Source organism: Sarcophilus harrisii, chromosome 1 (assembly GCF_902635505.1).
Source record: "Sarcophilus harrisii chromosome 1, mSarHar1.11, whole genome shotgun sequence".
NCBI classification, from domain to species: Eukaryota; Metazoa; Chordata; class Mammalia; order Dasyuromorphia; family Dasyuridae; genus Sarcophilus; species Sarcophilus harrisii.
Window position 1 is genome coordinate 608,179,470 of NC_045426.1, and position 26,312 is coordinate 608,205,781.

Genomic DNA, 26,312 nt, shown 5'->3' on the forward strand with positions numbered 1-26,312 from the left:
GATAATCCAATGATTCCTGCAGGTTTTGCAGTCTTGTAACAGTCATACCATGTCTCAGCGAATCCAATGATTCCTGCAGATTTTGAAGTCCTACAACAGTCTCATTAACAATTTTTGATATTCATGAGTCAGTTGCCATATACATTGGGTTATCAGCCAATAATGAATAATTCAGACTTTTCTTGTAGGAAGGGAGGACCAAAAATTTAGGTGGATTTTTCAGATCATGGGGAACAACACTGTGTCCCTAACTCTTATGATGTGGAAGAGATAACTATATCTTTGAAGAGATGGGGAAAAGCCATTTCTTAATTGTCTATTCCTTAATTGTTAGTTATAAAATGAGGAGGTGGGACTAATAGGGAACTTCCACCTCCCTATTTTAGATCTTCTTAACTAAGGTGGTGTGTCTACACATCACATCCTTTTTACCCTTAAATCTAGGATTCCATGAACTATAAATGTGAGGCTTAGAAGACCCACTCAGGATCACACAGGTAGGAGTTACAGAATGTAAAAGAAGTAGAGGTTTTTGTTTTTTAAGAAAGTATCAAGTTAATTGGGTCAGTGTAATTCATTCCACCCTACACAGGTATCCCAGTTATTTTCATTAATGTTCTTTATTCTCTCTCTATTGTCTACTTTTGTTAAAAACATATATTATATTATTTAAAAACAACCGAGAGATTTAAGCATGGTTTTAGCATGACTCTTATTCCTTATTCTAGCTACTACTGTCTTGTCCTTCTCCTTTCTGTCACTAGCTAAATTTTTTTGGAAATATAGTCCAATCCATACATAAAAGGAATCTTCACTATAATCTACCAAGCAAGTGATATTCCAATCTCCATTTGTATACTTCTAATAGTAGGAGAACCCCTACTATATTTTAATGCATTCCACATTTGGAAAGTAAAATTACGATGTTTTCCATTCCTGAGATTTACTTCCTTTTTACTTTTATCAATTGCTCTTGCTTCTGCCCAGCTTAATAAATCTTGTGCTACCTCCACATGACAACCATTCAAATCTTTGAAGACAGCTACCATATCGTCTTATTTTCTCCAAGCTAAACATGCCCAATTTCTTTATGCTCTTATCAATATGAATTCTACCCCCCCCACTAAAGTTGCTAAATTATGTGTCATATATATATATATATATATTTTTTTTTTCTTTATTCCCCAAGGCAGTAAGGTTTTTTCCTTAGTTCTCATCTTCTTTGGACCCTTGGAATCATCTGATAATGCTGATAAAGTAATCCTTTACTCCCTCCCCAAAAATACTTTGAAATTGTGATATCATGGTTGTTTTCCTTTTCTGATTTTCTTCTGTCTTTTTAACTAACTGATCTTTCTCCTATCTACAGGTTAGTATTTCCTGTAGTTCTGCAGTTGATTGGCCAGATAATTTCCTTTTCTACTCTGTCTTCATATTTAGTCTTATTCTCTTCAACAACTTTTGTTATTAGTTCTAGGAAATAATCACCCGCATCTTTATCTCCAATTCTGACCTTCACCCTTACCACTAGTTACATGTTTTCAACCTCCTATTGATTTTTCTTCTTGAATGTCTGGAATCTCTAATGCATTCTCTTTAAGATCAGATTTGTGGTATCATTTATAAAGCATTTCTTTCTCATGAATTTTCCTGGAATCTATATCTCTGACCCTTTTCTCTCCTTCTTTAGCCCCAATCACTATGTCTTATCTATTACACTGTAATATTCTCTCTAAAATGTAATATTTTCTTGTTGGGGTTTTCCTGTTGTTCTCTGGGGGAAGCCTTCCTTTCATTTCAGTAATCACCACACAAGTAGCCAGGGGTTAAAGTCCAAATCCTTTATTGTCTCTTTCCAAGTCTTGTCTCCTTTCCCGTGGCCCGATTAGCTTTCTTATAGTCCAGATCCTTTATTATCTCCTTCCTGGGGCTGGGCAGCTTTCTGGAGAGCCTTTCAGATTGGCCTTGGTTCCAAGAGCTTGAGCTCCCACCTGACTTTTCTGGCTTCTGAATCTCCCCGACTGAATCGTGGCTGAGGCTCCTAGCTTATATATGCTCTCTTATCAAAAGTGTGAATCATGTGGAACTAGAGTAAGTATTAAGTACATGTACTGCACTAGAGAATTGTTAAGCACCATGCTAATTAACCATTGTCTCTATCAATTCCACTGACTTAGCACCTTGTTTCAAGTTCTGGCCCATAACATCACTTCTGCAAGACAACCATACCATCCTATTCCCAAGACATCATAGTGGTTTAGGGCTATTATCTCAACTTGCTAGACTATGGCAAAAGCTTTCTAACAGATATTGTTGTCTCTGATCTTTTCTCCCCTTCAATCTATCCATCATGAACATATCAGAGTAATATTCCTAAAACAAGCTGTATCATATTACTCTCATGTTTCAGGTTTTTGATAGTGCCTTATTTTTTTTCAACAAACAAAGACACAGATGCAACATCTAATATACCATAATCCCAAATTTCATCTCATTCTGCTATTTTTTTCTCCATTACTTTCCTTGAAATACTTACACTCAGCTAAACTCGAATGCATACTATTTTCTGGAAAATGGCAATTTGGTCCTTCTATCAGCTCTGTTTGATATGCCTTTCCCCCAATACCTCCTATTAAAATTTTAACCAGACTTCAAGATGCAGCACAAAAGACTGTTTGATTAATATCAACTCAACAATCACTTATTCAAGACCTACTGTATGCTAGGAGATGAAGAAGATGATCCTGGCATGGCTCCTGCCCTCATGAAACTTAGAGAAAATATCTAAATCTCATAGATCATTATCATTCAAATGAGAAAGAAAGAGAGAAGGAAAGAAAGAAAGAGAAAAAGAAAGAAAGGAAGGAACAAGGGAGGGATGGAGGAAGGAAGACAGGAAAGAAGGAAGGAAAGAAAGAAAGAAAAGAAAGAAAAAGAAGGAAAAAAGGAAGGAAGGAAGGGAGATTAAAAAAAAAACTTAAGTAGGCACTTGGAGAAAAAGAATTGGACTGATTGCTCTATTGGGTGTTTTTTATGCTTTTTGTTAACATTTTTTTTTTGGATAGTTGTTAGATTTTTTTTTGTAATGTATTCTCTTGTATTTTCTATGGGGAAATGTTTTTCAGGAGTAAATACCAAAAGGAGGCAAAATAAGATGAACAAATTAATGATTTGAGAGACTATCCCCAAGACTGGACAAACTCTATATAACTTTTATGTCAAGTAAATCTAATAAAGAAAAAGAGATCCAAACGTTCTTTACTCCTTTTTTCTTCAAATAATTTTACTCAAAATTAATAAAACATAGCCATTTAGTTGGAACATTGGACAAAAGGCTGGACCCAGGTCCAGGAAAATCTAATTTTCAATTCTACCTTAGAGTAGCAGGAAGAAGGAAAGGGAGGGAGGGAGGGAGGAAGACACAAGAACCTTGTGTGTGACCTTGGATAATAAATTTCTGTCTACCTCTGTTTTCTCATTTGTGAAATATTATAGGATATAATAATAGTACATACCTCCCCAGGTTGTTGTAAGAATAAATTTAAAAAATTTAAATTCTTTTAAAGCTCTTCTCAAGTGCTAGAGAGATGTTATTGTTGTTATTATTGCACACATCACTCTACTTTCTTCTACCAAAGAGACATCTATGAATAAACAATTATTAAGCATCTACTACATTCCAGGCATTGTGCTAAGTGCTAGGAATACAAAAAGAGGCAAAATACAGTCACTGTGATGCAGGAGTTTAGGACCTAATGGAAGAAAGAACATGTAAACAAACACATATAAGGCAAGGGATATTCAAGATAAATAGGATAATTAACTTGAATTAAAAGGGGATGGCAAAGATTTTTAGTGAAAAATGAGATTTTATTTGGGATTGGGTAGGACTTTTGTGCTGTGAAATAAGAGAGGCAGTGATGTGACACGGTTTGGAGAATGAATAGGTGTCATAGTGAACACTGGATAAAATGATGCTAGGATGCCATGATTTGATGGCAACATTGATTGCTGAACTAGCTCACCTTAAGTTTATTATGTTTTAACTTACAAATGAAAGTGATCAGAAATTCCTGTCAGTGACTAGACATGCAAGTATTATCCCTATGAGTTTCACTTTGCCCCAAATACTGGATTAAATGACTTTGTCTATGTTAGACCCAGAATTTCTAGCCCTTCATTTAAAGGATGTGTGGATTTGTCATCCTATGGAGATGACATCATATTCCCTTGCCCATTTTCAGGGAAGGGACTAAAACTGTATATTTCCTTAAAAGAACTGGGGGTAAGGCAGGTTATGTCCTAAATGGGGGACCTGTGGTGTAGAGGGCTGAAACTCTTGAGTCATTGCACTGAGGTTGGTTCAAGCATTTAGGGCTAATTACTGATTGGACAATACTCTATGGGCATATGCTTGGAAAATGGTCCTTCCCACTATCCTGTGCTGGCTCAATGATTGGTGTATACAGAGTATTGTAGGAAGGATTAGGGGTGGAGTAAGACTAGCCAGAGTGACTCTTTGCTGTAGATGAGGAAGAAGGTGGTCGTGGAGAATCTGCTTTCATCCTGTTCAATCCTGCATTTAAAGACCAAGAGTAAAGACTAAGGACTTTTGCTTATACTGACTCCAGCTTATTCTGGGGTGTCTGGGGTGCTAGCGTGGTCTTCACATTTGGCGCCCGAGCATGGGGCCAAGGACCCTAACTTCACTGAAGAAGTCTCTGGTGACCAGGAAATAGGGTGAGTATTTTAATAGACAAACAGGTGACTTACTTTGTTAAGGGCTAAACTAGTAACCTTTTCTAGCTGAAATGGGGCAGATATTAGGAAAAAGATTCTCCCCCAGCCCCACGCCCACCCCTACCCCAAAGGGGTGCTATAGAAAGCATACTTAAGCTGATCAAGGGACAAAGCTTAATTGTAATTTGGTTGCAGATTGCTAGACTGTTGGGTACATTAGAACTCAAGTCCCCTTGGTTCTTAAAGGAAGATAAGATAGGGAAAATTCTAAGAATGGCCAGATGAGGAAGTGTAAGGAAAATGAGGAGGACAAAGGAGGGGTTAAAAGTGATATCACCAAAGGGCATGGGGAGTTAAGTGAGGATCAAGGGCCAGGTGAAGGGTGTGGTAAGGGCATAATGATTCTCACTCTCAAAAAGCAGCTTCAACCCTGCCTAAACCAGAATTGGTTCTTGACAGGTCCCCATCAACTTCACCTTCTGGGATGGAGAGGGGAGAAGTAGTAGGAGGGGCAGTGACACCACCAGCACCTCCCCCTCAAAAATCACCCCCTCCTATGACTAGATTGCAAAAGGCAGGACTTAAAGCTACTGAAGAAGGCCAGAATTTAGGTGATTTGCAATTGGAAATGTATCCTGTGATTCAACAGTTTGACTCTTCAGGTCAAGAAAGTGGAAAATATGTTCCTTTTGATATAGAAATCCTCAAAGACCAGAAAAAGGCTTGCACTCTTTATGGGGCTACATCAGCTTATGTTAAGATGTTATTACAGAATTTGGCTTATGAAGTCTTAACCCCTAGGGACTGGAAATCTATAGCAAGGACATGTTTAGAATCTGGACAAAACTTATTGTGACTTTCTCAATATAGTGAGCTCTGTAGGATAGAAGCCCAACAAAACAGTCATAGTGGAGTTAATCCTCCAATCACCTGTGACCAACTAACAGGTGTAGGTTTTTATGCAGAAATTTCAGTACAGGTTAATTACCCCTTAGCAGCTTAACTGCGAATTGCCGCTGCTGCTATCAAAGCATGGACTTCTCTTCCCAATGAAAATGATAAGGGTGAAGCCTTCACAAAAATAACACAAGGGCCAAATGAACCCTTTGCTGATTTTGTGGGATGTCTGCAGACAGCTGTTGTGTGAACTAATGGTGAAAATGCAGTAGCAGACATTATGATAAGGCAACTTGCTAAAGAAAATGCTAATGAGGTTTGTAGAAGAATTATACTAGGACTACACAAGGATGCTCCTTTAGAGGAGATCATAAGATGCTGTGCCACAGTGGGCATAAATGCCTTTTATAGCCAGGCTATGATGCAGACTTTCCAAAATCCAAACATCGGAAGAAAGGGTCCCTTTTGGCAAGGGACTTCCAGAGAGATTTGTCAATGCTTTCAATGTGGTAAAGTAGGGCATCTGAAAGCTCAATGTTGGCATAGAGACAGAATGAGAAAACAGGGTGGGAGAACAAGACACAATGCCCCATGTCCAAAATGCAATGGAGACTTCCATTGGACATCAGAATGTAGACTGATTCAGGGAAATGGGATGAGGGGGCCAGCCCCAGGGCCCAAGACTAAAAAAATACTTGGGGCATGATGGCAGCCGATGCTACACCCAGAAAGTGCCTAGAATTCCAGTATGCAAACATGACCAATCAGCCAGGAAGCAATCTGATGGGAGAAAGGGATTACAATTGGGGAGAATAGAGTTGTATGTACTCTATTGGGACAACTGAGATACACTCTGGAGAAGTGAAATCGGTTCCTCTCCAGCCTATGGATCCCTTGCCTCCAGGCACAGTAGGATTGACCATTTCACCTCCTGAGAGCACTTACAAAACAGTGTCCATCCATACACTGATGTGGGAAACTGGGGAATGTGTAGATAATATCCCAGTCACTAATACAGGTAGACAATCTGTGACTTATCACTCAGGAGAAGTAGTAGCATCAGGTTTATTGATACAGACTCCTAATAAGCAATCTGGTGATAGTCACCCAGATTCTGACTCCAAGCAACAAAATCCAGAAATATACTGGACAGCAGCTGTGATAGCTGACCGACCTGTGCTCACTATCTATATAAATGGCATACCATTAGAAGGACTGGTAGACACAGGTGCAGATCCTACAGTCATTAGAGGTGCCAACTGGCCTAGTCACTGGCCAAAGATTAAGGCAGACACCTACATGTCTGGCATAGGAGGATCAATAGCAGCTGAAGTTAGTGCTGCCCCTATGAGATGGCCTTTTGAAGGTGAAACAGGAGTTTTTACTCCTTTTATAGTTGAAAAAAATCCCCATCAATCTGTGGGGAAGAGACATTTTACAACAATTAGGATTAAAAATGAGTACCTCAGTTTTTTAGGCAGGGCTGCTGTTGAAGGCCTACCAACACTTTCACCTATTCCTATCCAATGGAAAACTTCTACACCAGTGTGGATAGAACAGTAGCCCTTAGATAGCAATAAAATTCAGGCCTTACAATACAGGAGCAACTTGACCAAAGATACTTACAACCTTCTTTAAGTCCTTGGAATTCCCCAGTATTTGTTGTAAGAAAGAAATAGGGAAAATGGAGGGTGTTGACTGATTTAAGAAAGGTAAATGAACAGATGGAAACTATGGAAACTCTTCAGCCTGGACTTCCATCTCCTACTCAGTTGCCTAGAGAATGGCCTCTTTGGGTTATAGACATTAAAAATTGTTTCAATTCTATCCCTCTAGATAAGGAGGATATGAAAAGATTTGCCTTTTCAGTGTCCCGTGTTAACTTAGCTGAGCCCTATAAAAGATATGAATGGACAGTTTTGCCACAGGGAATGAAAAACAGCCCTACTATGTGTCAAATGTATGTTGCTGCTGCTCTTACTCCAGTAAGAAAAGCATTTCCAAAAGTTGTTATTACATTACATGGATGATATATTAGGATGTGCACCTGAGGAACAAATGTTAGAAACATATCTGCAAAAGACCATAGAAACACTAAGCTACTACAAATTGCACATAGCTCCAGAAAACATTCAAAGACATGCTCCTTTTCAATATTTAGGATATGAAGTATATCCTAAGGTGCTGACAGTACAAAAACTTTCCTTAAGAACAGAGAAGCTAAACACCTTAAATGACTTTCTGAAATTGATAGGAGATATCCAATGGATGCATCCAGTGTTAGGCTTGACTACCTATCAATTACAACCATTATATGACATTTTAAGGGGAGACACTGCTTTAAACTCACCACACCAGCTTACAAAAGGAGTTCAAGAGACTTTGAGAGAAGTTGAACTGGCTTTATCCAATGTGGTTGAAAGTCACTCAAAAACCCTTGGAAATATCAGTTTTTGCTACACAAGAGACACCCACAGCAGTCCTTCATCAAGGAGACAGTGTGATAGAGTAGGTGAACCTCCCGGCACAACCAGAACAAAGCCTTACTCCCTACCCAGTGCTTGTGGCTAGAATTTTATTAAAGGCCATTAAACAAGCAGTACAATTATCTGGGATAAGACCTGACAAGATATACATCTTTTATACTAATGCACAAATTAATGTATGCTGTAAAACCATCTCAGAGTGGCAAATTTTATTAGCCATATCAGGCACAGAGGGGACCCATGGTTTCATTGATGAGGAAACCCTGTCAATGCAGATCAGTCAGATATTTTCTGTAGTTTTTTATACTATTTATAGGATTATTAATCATTATATAGTCATCATTTAAGGATAATCCTAGAGGTAGGTGACACATTAGATGTAGTGCCAGTCTGAAGTCAGGAAGAACTCATCTTCATGAATTTAAATCCATCATCAGATACTTACTAGTCATCAAATCCTTTTTGCCTCAGTTTCTTTATCCATAAAATTAATTAGAGAAGGAAATGATAAACAACACTAGTATCTTTGCCAGAAAAATGTCAAATTTTCACAAAGAGTTGGTATAACTGAAATTATTCTAACTGTACCCTCTTGAGGACCTGGAATGGGAAAGGGTGTGTTTTATACATATTTCAAGGTGGGTGAGATTGAGTAACCTAAAGGGTGAATTCCTAAATCTCAGTTCTCCGGGCTTCCTGCCAGGCTTGAAGTATAAGGGTAATTCTCTGAGCTTCTTTGTAAGGATTGCTTTTCCACTGACCAGGTACATGCCAAGGTAATATTCTATCTGGAATGGGGCTGCTTCCTGTATATATCATTTCTTTCAATATAAAGATCCTTTGATATAGGACCCTCTGGGATCTCAGGACTCAGCGGAAGATTTCCTCACTTCCAAACAACTGAGGAATGAGGTACCAGAAGCAGTTGCAATTGATCAACTTGCTGTGAGAAACTTCCAGAAAGAAGAGACCTTGATATAGATGATTTTTTATTCAAAATAGTTACCAAGTTTGTTTATTTTTGAAGTCACAATGTATATTTATTTCCTACACATTACATTTTTCACTACAGTTAAAACTAATAGAGTGATTGTGGGTGATGGTAGATTAGAAGGGATTATCATTTTATTTTCTGCTAGTCATTTAGACTACTCAAAGCTCATGTATCTCCCCAAGAGATACTCCCCAAGAGTCTCCCTGAAAGTAATAGGTGGACATCTGACTTTTTCAACTATGGAGCCTTCCATTCAATTATCTGTTACAAGACTAAGATGCTGTCAGCTTGCCATAATCATGTTTCTTAACTCATGGAGCTAGCTTTTATCCTTTACTTCTTCCTTTCATGACTTTACCAAACTCTATCTGATCATAGTGAGTGGAGTGCTCAGGATTTTCAATGAGTTATCCAATCTACAGCTGAGCATGGTAGCTAATTCCATTGCTACAGGGACAACTGCAGCCTTGCCTCCTTGAAAGTTCCTATAAAAGGCTTCTGTTTGCCACCTTCATGAGTTCAGTAACTAACCAATGCTGGTTGCTGGATCTGTTATCCTTATCATCCTGCTTTCCTCACATAATAAGGGAGAAATTGTGATAATTTTCCTCTCCAGTAAAAATCCAAATGCCTAATATCACCAGTGAGCAAAGGGATGATAAGATAGACAACAAATGAGTGATAAAGCTGATTTGTGAAGTTCAAGTCTCTCCACTTGGTCAATAAGAAGGGATTGGGTACTAGGTATAAAACAGGGTTATGAGACAGGTCACTGTCAAAAAGGATCCGAGGGGAAAAAAAAAAACAGATTCCTATCAAAATGTTTAGTTTGAAGAAAGTCACCCCAATACCAGTCTTATACACCCTAATAAGACTGTCTACTTCCTTCTTAAATATTCATCCACAACTGAACTTTTACCCATGCATAAAGATAATCCAATCTGCACTGATGATATCTTTATGTCCCAAATTACAAATGGTAGTAAGTTTTATTAAAGTAGTACATTCAGCTGGAGAAGGACTGAGAACACCAGGCAACTTGAGAAAATGTTTGTACTTAGAAACTGACTTCTAATTGTGAAAGAATATACTGTATTTTCTTTAAAAAAAATAGAGACAAACACAATCTTCAAAGCCCCAGGGAGTCAGTATCTGTGACTTACAAACACAAGATGGTGAAACTTTCTTAACAAAAAGTTCTAACATCTCATAAATGGGGCTAAGAAGTATCATGCAGGCCCTACTGGATAAAACACCTTGGTAACTGACTTTATGAGACCTAGAAAGAGAGTAGATTCTGATTTTTGTTTACAGCTTGCTGGCTCTTTTTTAGGAAGAAGAGAAATCTATTTGAAAAGGCTCCAAAAAGACTTGTGAATTAGCTTTTCAAATGAGCATAACACTTTATGGTTCTTAATTACTAAGTGCTCCTTTTCTGTGTGACTAATATTGCCTATTCAACACCTTATCATGTTTCTATTATGATTATCCCTTTGTCTTCTTTTCCCCAGTTCTTTGTACCTTGCTGGAGAGAACCACTTAGACCAGTGGTTCTCCTACCTTTTGTTTATCACTCAATTTTACTCTTAAAATTATTGAAGAGAAGGAAGCACCAAGATGGCAGAGTAAAGACAGGAACTTGTCTAACCCCTCCCTGAAATTGCTCCAAATTCCTTTAAGTAATAGCTCTAAACAATTTTTGGAGAATCAGAAAGACAGAGTAGACTATTTTTTAGCCTAAGGCAATTTAGAAATTCAGCGGAAAATATCTATTACACTAAGGGAGTACAGGTGAAGCCTCAGACCCATTCCTGGCCAAACCCAACATCTGAATCAGTGGTAGTACTAGTGGCTTCCAGACCTCTCAGCCCAGAGACACCAGAGAGGACTTGGAAGGTCCACAGAAAAGGTCTGTTTAACAAGAGTGGGAGTCCAGAAAAAAATCTCAGGACAGGTCTAGTCCAGGTCCCAGGACCAGCTCAGAATCCAGGATCAGAGAAGAAGGACCTTTGAATCAGCAGCAGTGCTGGAGGCTTCTGGGACACCAGGAAGGACTAGGAAGATCAGTGGAGAGGATCTGTGGCAGTGTGGTTGGAGTCTAGTGTACAGTCCCAGTGCAGCCTGGGTCAGTGGACCCTTAGCCCAGGCCAGCATGCCAGATCTTACAGCTACAGTGGGGTGGGGATAAACCTAGCTTCTCCAGGACAGAAGAAAATTGTTTGTGGGTTAGATTCCCAGACTTCTGAAAACAGCTGCACAAGACCCCTGAATCTTGAGACAGAGCACCCTCCACCCTAGAAACAGAGGCTTACTTTAACAAAATGTTAAAAGCAGAGTAATAGGCTAGGAAAATGAGCAGAAAACAGCAAAAAGTTTCTGACCATTGCAAGTTATTATGGTAATAGGGAAGATCAAAACACATTCAGAAGATGATAATAAAGTCAAATCTTCTACATCCAATGCCTCCAAGAAAAATAATAATTGGGCTCAGGCTATGGAAGAGCTCAAAAGGGACTGACAATCAAGTAAGAGAGATAGAGGAAACATTAGAAAAATAATTGGTATAGGTGTAAAAGGAAACACAAAAATCTAATGAGAAGAATGCCTTAAAAAGCAAAATTGGCCAATTGGGAAAGGAGGTACAAAAACCCACCAAGGAAAATAATTCCTTAAAAATAGAATTGAGCAAATGTAAGCAAATTCCTTTATGAGAAATCAAGTATAATAAAACAAAACCAAAAAATTAAAAAGTAGAAAAATGTGAAATATCTCACTGGAAAAACAACTGACCTGGAAAATAAGTTCAGGAGAGATAATTTAAATATTATTGGCCTACCTGAAAGTTATGACCAAAAAAAGAGCCTGGATACCATCTTTCAAGAAATTATCAAGGAAAACTGTCCTGATATTCTATAACCAGATGGGAAAATAGAAATTGAAAGAATCCACCAACCACCTCCTGAAAGATATCCCAGGATATTATAAACTCCCAGGAATATTATAGTCAAATTCTGGAACTCTCAGGTCAAGGAGAAAGCATCCAGAAACAAACAATTCTAGTATAGCTAGTATCCTGACATCATCAGGATAACACAAGATTTAGTTCCAAAGGGTTTGGAATATGATATTCCAGAGAGCTGTGGAACTAGGATTGCAACCAAGAATCAGGAAAAATAATTATAATCTATCGCAGCAAAAGGTGGTCATTGATGAAAGAGTATTTTCAAGCATTTGGGATGAAAAGACCAGATATGCCTAGAAAGTTTGATTTTCAAGTACAGGACATTGGAAAATCATAAGGAAATAATCAGGAAAGTGATATCGTAAGGAGCTTTATAAGGTTTATCTGTTTACATTCCTCCATTGGAGGATGATATTAGAAGATTCTCATTATTATGGCAGTTAGAAGGAGTATATATAAGACAGAGGGCATAGGTGGGAGTTGAATATGAAAAAAGAATATCTTTTTTTTAATAATGAAATTAAGGGATGAGAGAGGAATGCACTGGCAGAAAGGGAAAGGGATAAGTGGAATAATACAAATTATCTACCATAAAAAGGAGGCAAGAAAGAACTTTTACAGTAGGGGGAAGGAGAGGAGAGGGTGAGTGAGTTAACTTTACTTATCAGAATTAGCTCAAATAGGAAATAACATACATACTTAATAGGGGTATAAAAATCTATTTTACCCTGCAGGAAAATAGGAGGGAAGGAGGCGGGAGGGTGATAAAAGAGAGAGCATACTCAGGGAGGGAATCATCAATAACAAAACATTTTTGAGTAGGGACAGGGTGAAAGGACAGAGAGAATAAATTGAGGGAAACACTATTAGATATAATATGTATAGTTTTTATTTTCATTAGAGTGGAAGATGTATGTTGCCTTTCACAACTTGACTTTTATGGAAATGTTTCAAATGTGTTTCTTTTAATTTTGGGTGGGGATAAGGTAGAGAACCTAGAACTCAAAAATCTTAAAAATAAATGTAGAAAAAAAATGTTTTCAATGTAACTGGGCAAAAACATCAAATAAATAAATAAATCAATGAAGATCATTGAAGGCCATCCCCCAAACTTTTGTTAATGAATAAATCAATAAATACTTTTCAAGTGTCTAAACTATCTTTATGTAATTGTGAATGAAAAATTGTGAGTGAAAATATTTGTAATATTATATTTTTTAACCTCATTTTGATCTCATAGGCACTTGAGGATGCCCCAGATCACACTTAGAAAATGACTGATTATTCAAAAATGGAATGATACTTAGGAAAAATGACTTGTTAGTAGAGTCAAAGCATTGGGAATTTAGTTCTCTTGTTGTAGAGACAAGAAAATACAGAGGGATGAAGCCAGGGCAAACTATGAGGACAGGTAAAGGACAAAAATTAATGGAGGTTGCCATTCTCCATATGCCTCAGCTTTGTGATGCTGAGCTAGTTCCTGTGCTAGGCAACATTGCAGATTTTCAAGTTTTCTGTAAATTATAATCTTATATAAAATCTGAGGCAAAGTATAAACATAATAAATACAAGTCAGAAAAATATCTCTCACTTGTAGACAGAGAATGAGCACTGGACTCAAGAAGATTAATTCTGGTTGTAGGATCTTGGGCAAGTTGTTTAGCCTTTCAACAATCTAGGCAATTCTCTAAGATGTTAAAATGTGGAGAAATTTGCAGCCTATATTGGTAAAGGAATTTCTTTACTTTTAATTCCCTATACCAATGAAACACAGATTCAGTTTAAAAAATGAGAGATTTGCCTTTCTTTATCTTTTTCTCTTTCATTTTTCTTTCCTTCCTTCTTCCCTCCTTCCACTTTCTCTTTTCTTTTTTTATTTCATTTTTCTCTTTCTTTCTTCTTTCTTTCTTCTTTCTTTCTTTCTTTCTTTCTTTCTTTCTTTCTTTCTTTCTTTCTTTCTTTCTTTCTTTCTTTCTTTCTTTCTCTATAACTTGAAGAGAATTGTCTAGAACACTGTGAGTTTAAATAAACTGCTCAAGGCAACAGGAGCAGGATGTGTTTCCAAAAGGGCTTGAACCCAAGCCTTTCTGAAGCTGAGACTGACTCTTTATTCATTATGCCACAACATTTCATATATGTATATGCATGTTATATGTGTTTTGCGTACACATATGTATATATGCATATACCTATGTTTGTATATCTATATATGGTATCCATACACAAAACGAAGTTCTATATATAAGTATACACATTTATATATACACCAAAGAACTTCTTAACAATTAGAAATTTGCAGCAAAGGGAATATTTATTTTGCCTTTGTAGAAAGTGAGTGGCCTACAATTAAAGGTATTTCGTTAAAAACTGGTGGGGATTTTTGTTGAGGGGACTTCTGTTTCCACTACAAGTCTAGGATCAATGCCTGTGCCACAGCAAAACTGTGGACCAGAATGGCCCTGGTGCTTATCTTCATTAACTTGGCTCTTTACCTTTCTGCTTTGTATATGGAGTTTACAGAACATAGTTTTAAGTTTTCTCTTTAGGGAACCATTTATTCCTTGGGATCAACTTTAAAAAAATCTTGAGATTTCAATCAGAAAAAAAAGATTCAGTGCCTTTTTGCACCTGCTACTTCTGGGTGGCAGTGGTTTGGATGACGCCAGAGTCCATGTGTTGAAGACATTCATTTTCCTGTTCTCTTTAGACAGAAGAACAGATGGTATCCTAAACTTCAAAGAGGTTTGCATAATTTCTCTGAGATTTATTAATGAACAACAATTTCCACTGCTTGGTAAAAACTAACCTAACCTTACAGAACATAGAGAGACTTGGAAAAGTGAGGGAGGACAAAGAAATGGACAAAGAACTAAGAGGCAGAACTAGTTCCTGTGTGACTTTGGTCAGGCAACTTAACCTCTTTGGGTTTTTTCTATTGGGGAGGGGTAATTTTATGATCTTATAATTCAAAAGCACAAAATCTCAGAGGTGAAAGTTCAACTCAGAGGCTAGTTCAACTAGTCCTTGAACAAAGACTCCTCCCTCTATGTATAATATACCTGAAATGGTCAGCCAGTCTATGTTCAAAGACCTCCCAGTGAGGAGAAACTCATTACCATCCTAATACAGCACATTCTACTTTAAGGAATTTTTAGTTTTAAAGAAATATTTCTTCATCACAAGCCTAAAATTCCTTATTTGAAAATTCTACCCAATGCTACTAACTCTGCCTTCTGGGATTAAAGAGTACAAGTATTCTTGAAATTGTGATGATCCTCTGAATGCTGGAAGGCAGCTATTGTGTCACATTATTGGTCTCATCTCCAGGCTAAATCTCCCCAATTCAATCAAATAATTTTCATTTCATACAAATTAAGGATCTTTCATAATCCTTGCCTTTCTCTGAACACCTTATAGTTTTTCAATGCCCTTTCTAAAATGTTATCCAGAATTAAGTAAGAAACTTTAGATGTTTTCTGAGTTGTGCAGAGTACAATGCTATTACCTCCCAGGTTCTGAACACAATGACTCTAAACTATTATTGAGTTTTCTTGGGTGTCAACCATTTTATAAATATGAAATTGGAAATAAGAATTATAAATTGGAAATTGGAAATAAAAATACCTCCTCTGTATATCTCAATGATATTTGTAAGGACTGAATGAGACTATGTCAATTTACATTCCTTCTATTCTTTTTCTGTTTTCCTCTGATTCACTCATTCTAAACATGTTCCTTGTCTTCAATAAGACCTCTAAATCTCCAATTCTTCCTTTTCTTCCCAATCTATTACCTCTGCTCTGGCCTCAGTGTTAAACCATTACAGTTTAGACTTGATGGTTGATCAATTCTGCTACACCCTTATCAAATGATCATCAACTTCTTGCTCCCTTTTTATACTTGACCAAATCTGAACCCTGGAATACTTAGGTGTTTCTGAATGCTTCTGGAGAAGATCATGAAAGAAAGTAGTGAAGAAGGGAGAGAGGAAGAAAAGGAAGGAAGGAAGGAAGGAGGGAAAGAGGAAGGATGGAAGGAAGAATGGAGGGAAAAGAGGAATGAAGCAAAGGAGGAAGCAAGGAAGGAAGGAAGGAAGGAAGTTAGAAAGGAAGGAAGGAGGAAATAAACAAGTATTTATTAAGTGTATACTGTGTACAAGATAAGCCATTTAGACTCCTGAATGAATAGAGCCCTGGGCATGGAGTCAGCAAAACCTGAATTCACATCCAACTTCAGGCACACATTAGCTATGTGCCCTTGGTAAAATTACTTATCTTATAATTGTTTTAATCCATTGGGGAAAGAGTCACTTCAGTTATCTTTGCCAAGAAAATCTTATAATAAAAGTCAGACTAGACTGATAAAAAAAAAATTGCCACACACTGTGCTAAACTTTTTACAAATATTCTTTCTTTTGGTTCTCACAACAACCCTGACAGGAAGGTTCCATTATAATCCTCATTTTGCAGATTAGAAAACAGAACCATAGAAGTTAAATGAAATCACACCCCTAGTATCTGAGGGAGGACTCAAACTCAGGACTGGCCCCAAGTCTAGCACAAATTACTGCTACATTCTCATTAAGATATCATATGAGTTACCCTCCAAATATGGCATTCAATTTGCTATCCTCATGCTTTTATACTGGCTATTGCCTTTCCCCTCACATGCAAAAATGAAGTCCCTCCTCATTTTCACTTGTGAGAATATCCAGGTTCTTTCAAAATTTTACCTTGGTGCCACCTTTCCTAAGGGAACTTTTCTGTTCCTATCCACTTTTTAGTGCCATCTCCATGTCGATGCATTTAATTATCCCTGTACATATAGCAAGCTCCCAGTAAAATGTGAGTTCTTAAGGGCAAAAACTGTTTCTTTCTTCCTGTGTTCTATTATCTCAATGCTTAGCACACAATAAGGTTTTGTAAATGTTTATGAATTGGATGTTGGAAAGTGCTGTACAAATTGTGAAGTGCCATATAGAAGCTAAGACATCCCTATTTTTATTACTGTTGTTATGGATGGGTGTTTTTTTTATTGGAAGGAACATACAAACTCTCTGATATAAGAATCCATTCTATGGAACTTTGCTTGAATAGCTAACAAATAGTAAAGGATATTATTACCTCACAAAACAGTTTAGAAAAAAATTATTTATCTCAAGTTAAATTATATTTATATTCCTAATATATATTCCTATATATTTATAGGAATAAATGAGTAGAACCTCATTTATCTTTTACTACTTAGCTGTATGATCTTGGATACATCACCTAATTCCTCTGAGCATCTTTTTCATTATCTATAAAATAGGAACCAAAAATTAGTTCCCATGTAAGAACATTTGAAATTCTAAAATATTATACAAACATAGAGTCATAGATTATCAGAGCTGAAATAAACTTAAAGATTTTTTAAAATGTTAAAACAAATTCAAATTGATTATTGTATGTTAAGTCTTTACTGATTCTGTGTATGAAGAAATAAATTCCATATAAATAAGTAATTTACCAAAAATCACACAGAGGCAGTCCTAATCAAATACTGCTTTTTTCCCCCCTCTACTACCTTTCTGACTATTCCCTCTGTCTTATTTGTTGGGTGTATGTCATATCTCCTTACTAGGGGTGACAAAATTTCAAATCCAATTAACATTTATTAAATATCTGTCATGTGCCAAGCACCTCCTTAAATGCTGGAATACAGCTAATAAAAAGAAAGAATCCTTGCCTTTGTAATCTGAATTTGTAATCTGAAGGGTGAGATAACATACAAAAGGCAAAAAGAAAATTGAAACAAGGGCATCATCTTCTATAAAGTTGAATCTGACTGAACAGCAGATAAAAAAGTAGAATAAACTGAGAACTCTGCATATTTCTTCTCTGTAACATGGCCACAACTTCACTTCAAGTCCCACCCTCAACCATCGAATCTTACCTGCTATTGCAATAGTCTTCTCTGCTTCATTTATTCTCATTTCAGTCAATTCTCTGCAGTTATTCTAATTCTTTTCCTAAAGCTCATATCTAAACATGTCACTCCTTACACACATCATAATCCATTTGTACATATGCTGTCTCTCCTGCGGGGAATATAAGCTTTCAGAGGGCAGAAACTGTTTTTACTTTTATCTGTACTTTTGTATACTTTGTGCCTGGGTCATGCTAGTCACTGGATAAATGCTTGTTGATTGATTGATATAGTATTACTGAATTTAATTCTGCCTTCTAATACAAAGGAGAACAAATCTCAATTTTTGATCCACAATACAGACCTTATGATATTTAAGATTATTTAATTATGACTATCATGCCTTCCACCATGTCTGTGTCCCTCTCTCCTTCCTTCCTTCCTTCCTTCCTTCCTTCCTTCCTTCCTTCCTTCCTTCCTTCCTTCCTTCCTTCCTTCCTTCTTTCCTTTCCTCCTTCCTTCCCTCATTCCCTTCCTATTTTCCTTCTTTTCTAAACCTCCATAGCACCTGCAACCATTCCTTATCAGACAAGGTTTCCCATCATGAAGACCATACTCTTCTCTGATACACTTCAGCTTGTCATTGATGCTTAGAGCTATAAAGAACACTGCAGATGTGGGATGAGCAGCTTTCTTTGAATTTTATTTTGCCAAACAAAGGCAATCTCCAAACTTGTTGTCATATGAACATCTGAAAAACATCTGGTCTTTTCTAGAAATCAGGATAAAATGGTGTATCTTATTAAGATTTTAACTTCACATTATAGCAAATTACTTCATGTTGGGAGAAAACTTTAAAAATAAATTGTAGCACATTTTTCAAGTAAATTGATTTATTTTAATATAAGTATAGGTATTTATTATTTTCTGAGTAAGGTTAAACCACTTTAATCTGTTATATTACATTTAGCTAAATAGCATTCACATATACATGTATGTGTGCATACATACATACATACACACACATATATAATGCTATTAAAGTTTAAAACTACACAATTTTTGGGACATACTGTGTATATTAAAGTGACAAGCAAAAGAGAGTGTTGATACTCAAACAGAATCTCAACAGTAAAGTGAAAAATGAATGAAGATCCAGGATTTGGCCAAGATTCTTTCCCCAATTAATTTTTTTAAATTTCTAATTAATTTTCTTTCATCTTCTGTGAGAGAAAAGTTCTCTACAAAAATTATTTCTCAATTAGCATTCCACTTATAATTTCTGTTTTCTGAGTCAAGACATCAGGAAACCAAACTCTAGTTCCCATCCTTTCTATCATTGTGATCATGGGACCAGTCTTATTAACCTTTCTGAGCCTTGACTTCCTTATCTATACAATAGATATAATATAATAGCAATATAAACCTTAGAAAACACTTACTATTACTGCAAGGTAGCAACATAATTTACAAGAAAGTCTTGAATTTTATATTAAGTCCAGTACTTCTTGAGGCTTAACTTAGAAGTAGATGATGGTGATAGTAATCATGCTTGATCTTGTTTGACATTGTGTTCTTAAAGTTTGAAAAGTACTTCTCAGTTGGAAGCTTTCAATTAGAAGATTGTAAAATCTTGTCATATAGATATAGTAAATATTATTATGCTAATTTAACAAATGAAGAAACTGAGAATTTCAAGTTAGAAAGCTATAAGCATTTTCTAAATAAAAACTCTTTGCTAAACACTGTGATAAGCACTCACATCCTAATGGAGAAGACAATATGTAAATAAGTAGACACATCCAAGACATATAAGAAGCAGATGACAAAATTGTATTTACAGAATCAAAAGCATTAGCAACTAGAGAGATTTGGAAGGGCCTACTAAGGAAGAAGAGATTTGAGCTGATTCTTGAAAGAAGGCAGAAAAGTGAAGGGGTAGGCAGAAGGGAAGAGATGAAGAATTCCAGGATTATGAAGGTAATAAACTATTTTGAAGTACAATTTTCAAATAATTGTTTTTAAAAATTGAATTTATAAGTCCACATTGAAAATTGGTATACCGCATTATATACTTCAACAACAATCCTATATGATGATCAATTCTGATGGAACTGGCCATCCTCAGCAATGAGATGAACCAAATCAGTTCCAATGGAGCAGTAATGAATTGAACCAGCTATGCCCAGCAAAAGAACTCTGGGAGATGACTAAGAACCATTACATTGAATTCCCAATTCCTATATTTTTGCCCACCTGCATTTTTGATTTCCTTCACAGGCTAATTATACAATATTTCAGAGTCCGATTCTTTTTGTACAGCAAAATAACGGTTTGGTCATGTATACTTATTGTGTCTCTAATTTATACTTTAATATATTTAACATCTATTGGTCATCCTGCCATCTGGGGGAGGGGGTGAGGGGAAGGAGGGGAAAAATTGGAACAAGAAGTTTGGCAATTGTCAATGCTATAAAGTTACCCATACATATAACCTATAAATAAAAGGCTATTAAAATTAAAAAAAAAATTGGTCTACTGAATGACTTTCAAAAGAGCTGCCAATTCTCTCCAGCTTAATAAATATACTTTTATAACTAACATTTATATTAGTCCATTCATATTGTATACATGTAAAGTTTATTTCTATTATCTTATTTGGTCCTCATAATAATTCTGTGAAATAGATATCATCCACAGGCTGAGAGAAATTAAATGATTTGACTAGTGCCACATAGCTAGTAAATAGTTGAGGCAGGATTCATACTTTATGACTTCTTGACTCACATGTCCAGTATCCTATCAACAAGATTTAGATGGCAGCTTCTGTGCTAAGTAATGTGATGAATACAAAGATTAATGTGGGTAATCCTCATACTGGAAAACTTTATAATCTATAATATTAGGGGAACCAGAAGAGATATTCAATTGTACTTCAAATTTCCTATGTCTGGGGAGTTTTTAAGGAGCACATGTCATAAATCCTGTTTCATATGTTTATTTACCTCCTGGCTGACCTTTTGACAAGTTCCTTCAGCTCTCTACCTCAGTCTCCTCATCTGTAAAAATGAGGTGATTGGAATGGTTGGGTTCTCTTGTGCCTTTCATTTGTCATTATGATCTTATGATCTTAAGTCATTTGAATGGAGAATCTGAGTCACATAAAGTGGAATAAATTGCTAAGGGGGAGTACTCTTTTTTACACACGTTCCAAACATCCAGTTCATACACTATATGCAACATGATTCCTTGGCAGGGTTCTTCCCTATAAAATAAATTTAATGCCAACTCTATACATATGAATCCCCTAGGGGATGTTCCAGCTGTTGGGCAGAGTCAGTCACGAGTCAGTCCCTTGGTTCCTTTTACTCTAAGAACCAGAGTTTCTGGGCTACATCCAGAATAAAGACCTTCCTTGGGAAAGACTGGGAAATACACAACTTTTTTTGTTTCAAATGATCTAATTTGTAGATTAAGCAAAATTTAGTTTAGGACATTGCCTCAAGTAAAAAGCATTTTTTGATATAATGCAGAGAAAGCAGGATAAGGCTAGGCTCTTGTATCATTTTAGAGATCCCCCCTATTCTACCCTATATTATATATGCTCCTTTTAAACAGACTACTGGGAGCAAAAAATAGTCAGCTATGGAGACCCATCAGCCCAGTGATAACTTGAATGAGGCAAATTAAATATAAATGTGAGAAGGATCCTCCTGGGGCAGTCTTCACTTCTCTCTTACTCTCTCAGTGATTTCTAATTTATAGATTATCTTTGGATTGAAGGATCTTTGAAAATAGTTGGCTCCCAAATATCATCTCACTTTCAATGCCCCCTCTTTTTCAAGTTCCAGTCATTTTTGATTCATGCATTACCCTAATAATTTGTTATTTGTCTTTCATTCTGAAAGAGGACCATGATATCCTGTCCTGCTTATTTACCCGCCCTATGTCATCTAAATCTCTCTCACATCCAATGAACCACCGAGTCATAGATTAAAGGATCAAGAAGACACAAAATCTACTCTAACCCTCTCATTTTACCTATAGGAAATTGCTAATTCCAACCCTATTTCCCCTGCCCCCAATACTGACTACATTTTAGTCAATATTCTAATGGGCTAGAAAGATAACATTTATATTTTTTGAAGTATTTTTATTATAAATCACTTAAAAGAGCCTGAAGAGGAGGGACAAATTATTTTATTATTCATATCAATTAATGTATACAATACTCAAGCAGCATGGAACAGTAGAGAGAATAATTAAATTGGAGCTAGGAAAGTTTTCATTTAAATTTGCCTCAGACCCTTACTGGTTGTGTGACCTGGAGTAAATGATTTAATCTCTCTGGGGTTCAGTATCCCCAGGTGAAAAAGGAAAAGGCTAGAATTGATGATCTCTAAGATTCCTTAGCTTTTTATTTAGAAATCTATGAAATATAAAAGAGGCTAAATTTCAAAGACATAAGATAATGTAATTTTCACCTGAATGAATTAAAAACACCCAACTTCATTGCTGAAAGGAATCAATGATCAATCAAAAGCGAAAGAGTTAGAAATCTGAGGTCAAGTACAATGTAACTGACAATGTATAATAGAATTTGGTGTATGGTATATTCCTTCTCTTTGTAGATAACCATGGAGTGAATCAATAAATATGAGGCACATTAATTTGAATTGAAATAGACCAGAGATTGCAAAATAGCTCAGTGGATAAAGCTCTGGGCCTAGAGTCAGGAAAAAATAATCTATATGCTGGAAATAACTGAAAGTGTTGAGGCAGAAGTGAGGACAGGGATAAACCTTAGGAGAATCTACCTTGTGAGGATCCTTCTAACATTTATATTTCATTTTCTTGACTCAAGTTATCACTAGACTGATGGAGTCTTGATTTCTGACTATACTTTGCTCCCAGTACTCTGTTTAAAAGGAGCATATATGATAAAAGGTGAGACAAGTGTATAATTCACTTACTAGCTATGTAACCCATGGCAAGTCATTTAATCTCTGGATTTGCCTCCTTTCACTAGAAAAGGAAATGACAAATTACTTTAGTATCTTTGCCAAGAAAACTCCATGGACAGCATTAGTTTGCTATGGTCCACAATATCTTGAAGAGTAAGACAATATCTAAAGATACTGGATGGAGGGTTTAGACTTTTTAAGCACAATATTTCTAATAAACCAAAAAAAATGTTGTAACATCTCTTGGTTTCTCCCCAATCTGATGGTAATATTTAGTTGGAACCTCTGTTCTGGGCTACTTATTGTCATCTTGAATAATTCAAGTAAGATGATAGATGCTTCACATTATAAAAGGAGAGGTTGAAGGAATTGGGATTGTTTGACAGAACTAAAGGGCTGGGTAGCCAGGGCTTTTACTCAGGGTGATCACTCCAAGAGAGATTTAAAGTATGACAAAGAGGATGAAGGCAAAGAAAACCCTGTTGGAGAAACAGCAATGTGTATCCTAGTGATGGGGGCTAGGGACAATGTTTTTTTTATCATTCATAAAATAAGATGATGCAAAAATTATGCTTATTGCTAGTAGTTACCATATGGTATGTCTGTAATTCTGTTCCTTTAGAATTAATCTTGGTTAGATGGCAGATGGATGTTGCCTGAGAGACTGAATCTCTTTCAATACCAATTTATAACTATCAATATGTCCCCAGAGTAGACTCCAGCTAAGGGAGCAGTTTGATGGTCTCATGGGATTCCTTGGGCTAAAGCTCAAACTAGTGGGACCAGCCCAAGTCAAGTGTGGGGAGAGATGCTTAGGCGTCTCAATGACTGGGTTCCCTTGCCATAGCAGCCTGTTCATTCAATGACAAAAAACAATAACAAATTGTTTGCTCCAAGGGAAACGTCTCAGAGACCAAAAGTTCCTCCTTCCCTCTCTAGTGTTATTTAGCATTTGAAGGGGAACTAATAAATGGCCTAATTGCTCTGGAAGGAGTCTCCCCATCAACAATCTTGTGATATCAGAGGGTCTCTTGTTTTTCCATATTAGATAATATCTGCCCCTCAAATAAGGGTGATTTTTGCTTAATGTATTAAAGGGTTTTTTTTTAGTTTGTTTGTTTTATTTTGTTTTTCTTTAAGCACAAAAAATGTCTAGTTATGACTCTGATGTTTAGTCTAGAGGAGAGAAGACTTAAAGAGATCATGATAACTGTAGTTTGTTGTTGCTATTGGCTTGTTTGTTTTTAAGTAGTTGAAAGATTATTTTCTGGAAAATGGCTCTTAGACTTATTTAGCTTAAACCCAGAAGACAGATTTAGAAGCAAAGAGTAGAAGTTACAAGGCAGCAATCTTTTCTTACTGGGAGAGAAGGGAGGACATTGGGTAGGTATTGGGTTGGGCTAATAAACTGTCACGGAGGTGCCCTTCTCACTAATCAGACAGCTTTTGTCAATTTTTACTGGTCTCAGTTAGCTGGTCTGAACTAGGACAAGACTGATTTAGCTGAGATTTCCTCAAACAGGCTCCTTCAGATTAAAATATATTTTTGTTGATGGTGCTGTTGGGTACTTCCTGTCCCTGTTTTCCCTCAACCCCTTGCTAAAAGGACTATTTTACTTTTGAATCTTACCTTAGAACATTTAGGCTGAATTTTTTTCTTTTTCTTTTTTATATTCTATCTTATACATATAACTACATTTCTATTATTGCAAATAACACATTTTATATGAAGTAGTATTGTTATTCAGTCATTTCAGCCCACGTCTAACTTCATTATTACTTATAAGGTTTTTCTGGCAAAGACACTGAGATGGTTTGCCATTTCTTTCTCTAGCTTATTTTACAAATGAGGAACTGAGGCAAATAGGGTTAACTTACTTGTCAGAATCACATAATTAAGAAGTGTCTGAGGCTGGATTTGAACTCATGAACAAAAGTATTCTTGATTCCTATCCCAGTGTTTTATTCAGTACACCACCTAAGTACTCCAATGAAGAGGCAAGATTATTCAAATTCATTTTATTCAAAAGTTGCAATTACGTAGAAAATATGACCATAGTTCTAGAGCTCAATAGAAATATGAAATAATTTAATTGTTTTTATCTGTGTATTAACAATATAAAATAATGTATTTATTTCTGATTCAAAATTGTTACAAAGAAATAGGATAGTTATAGGAAGAAAAATTTAAAATGTTATTATACTTAATGTATAATGAAAATGCCATAATTTTAATTTAAATTATTTTAACAGCAGTGACTAAATTATTTTCTCCTTATACGCTGGTGAGAACTTTATCCACATTTTACAGATTTGCATGCACATATTCTCATTCATTAAACCAACCAAATTTTATTGGATGCCTTAGGGCATTATCTAAAAGCATTAATGCTTTGAATGTGATATTGTTGTCCTTGAAGTATTTTTCAAGGCCTAGGCTAAAATAATTTGAAAACCAGTCTTTATAAATATCTTTAGTGATCTTTGCATTCTTAGTTGATCCATCAAAAAACTAAAAGCTACTGATAATTTTAGTTTATTGTAGAGCAAGGATTTGAAGAACAATAAATAATCATTGGTTTTCATTTAAAATTCCCTCCTATATTTTCTCATTAGAAATGTTTGGTGATCATTGGACACTTTAAGGTAATTATTTTTTCTTTTTTCAGAATAAGCTGTTTCCTTCTACTCCAAAAACTTGTACAATGTATACAATATCTGCAATGATTTTTTATTTTTAAGTCATCAGGACATTTAAGCCACTACATCTTCATCTATCCTGTCTGCCTCTCTGGCATTACATTATCTAATCAAACTTTGTGATAAAAATTACCAAACTACTTAATAGTTATAGTTAAAATTTCTTCAATGTGTACTTTATTTCCAATATATTTTAGTGCTTTAAATAAATTTGAAACTATTGTCTGAGTAGCTCCTTTGTTAAGAGGTGTGTTTTTATTATAATTTTCGATATAAGTGGTTGATACTTCTTTTCTAACATTGTATCATTTCCATTCTTTGTAATTGTATGTAACCCACAAGAAATTGATACAACTTTGTATTTTTCACTTATTTTGCCTGTAAGTTTTAAAAGTACATATAAATAGGCATTGTAATATTTTATTCTATTTTAGAGGCACCATGTCATTCAGTTACATCAATTTTTTATTATAATGTAATAATAAACTTTTTTATGCTGGTAATTTTTACATTTGAATTATTGCTCCTTTTCCTATTTTGTTGAGTTTTTTTTAAGTTAACATAGTGGATAGAGCATTGGCCCTGAAGTCAGGAGGACCTGAGTTTAAATCCACTCTCAGACCCTTAATATTTCCTAGCTTTGTGACCCTGAGCAACTGACT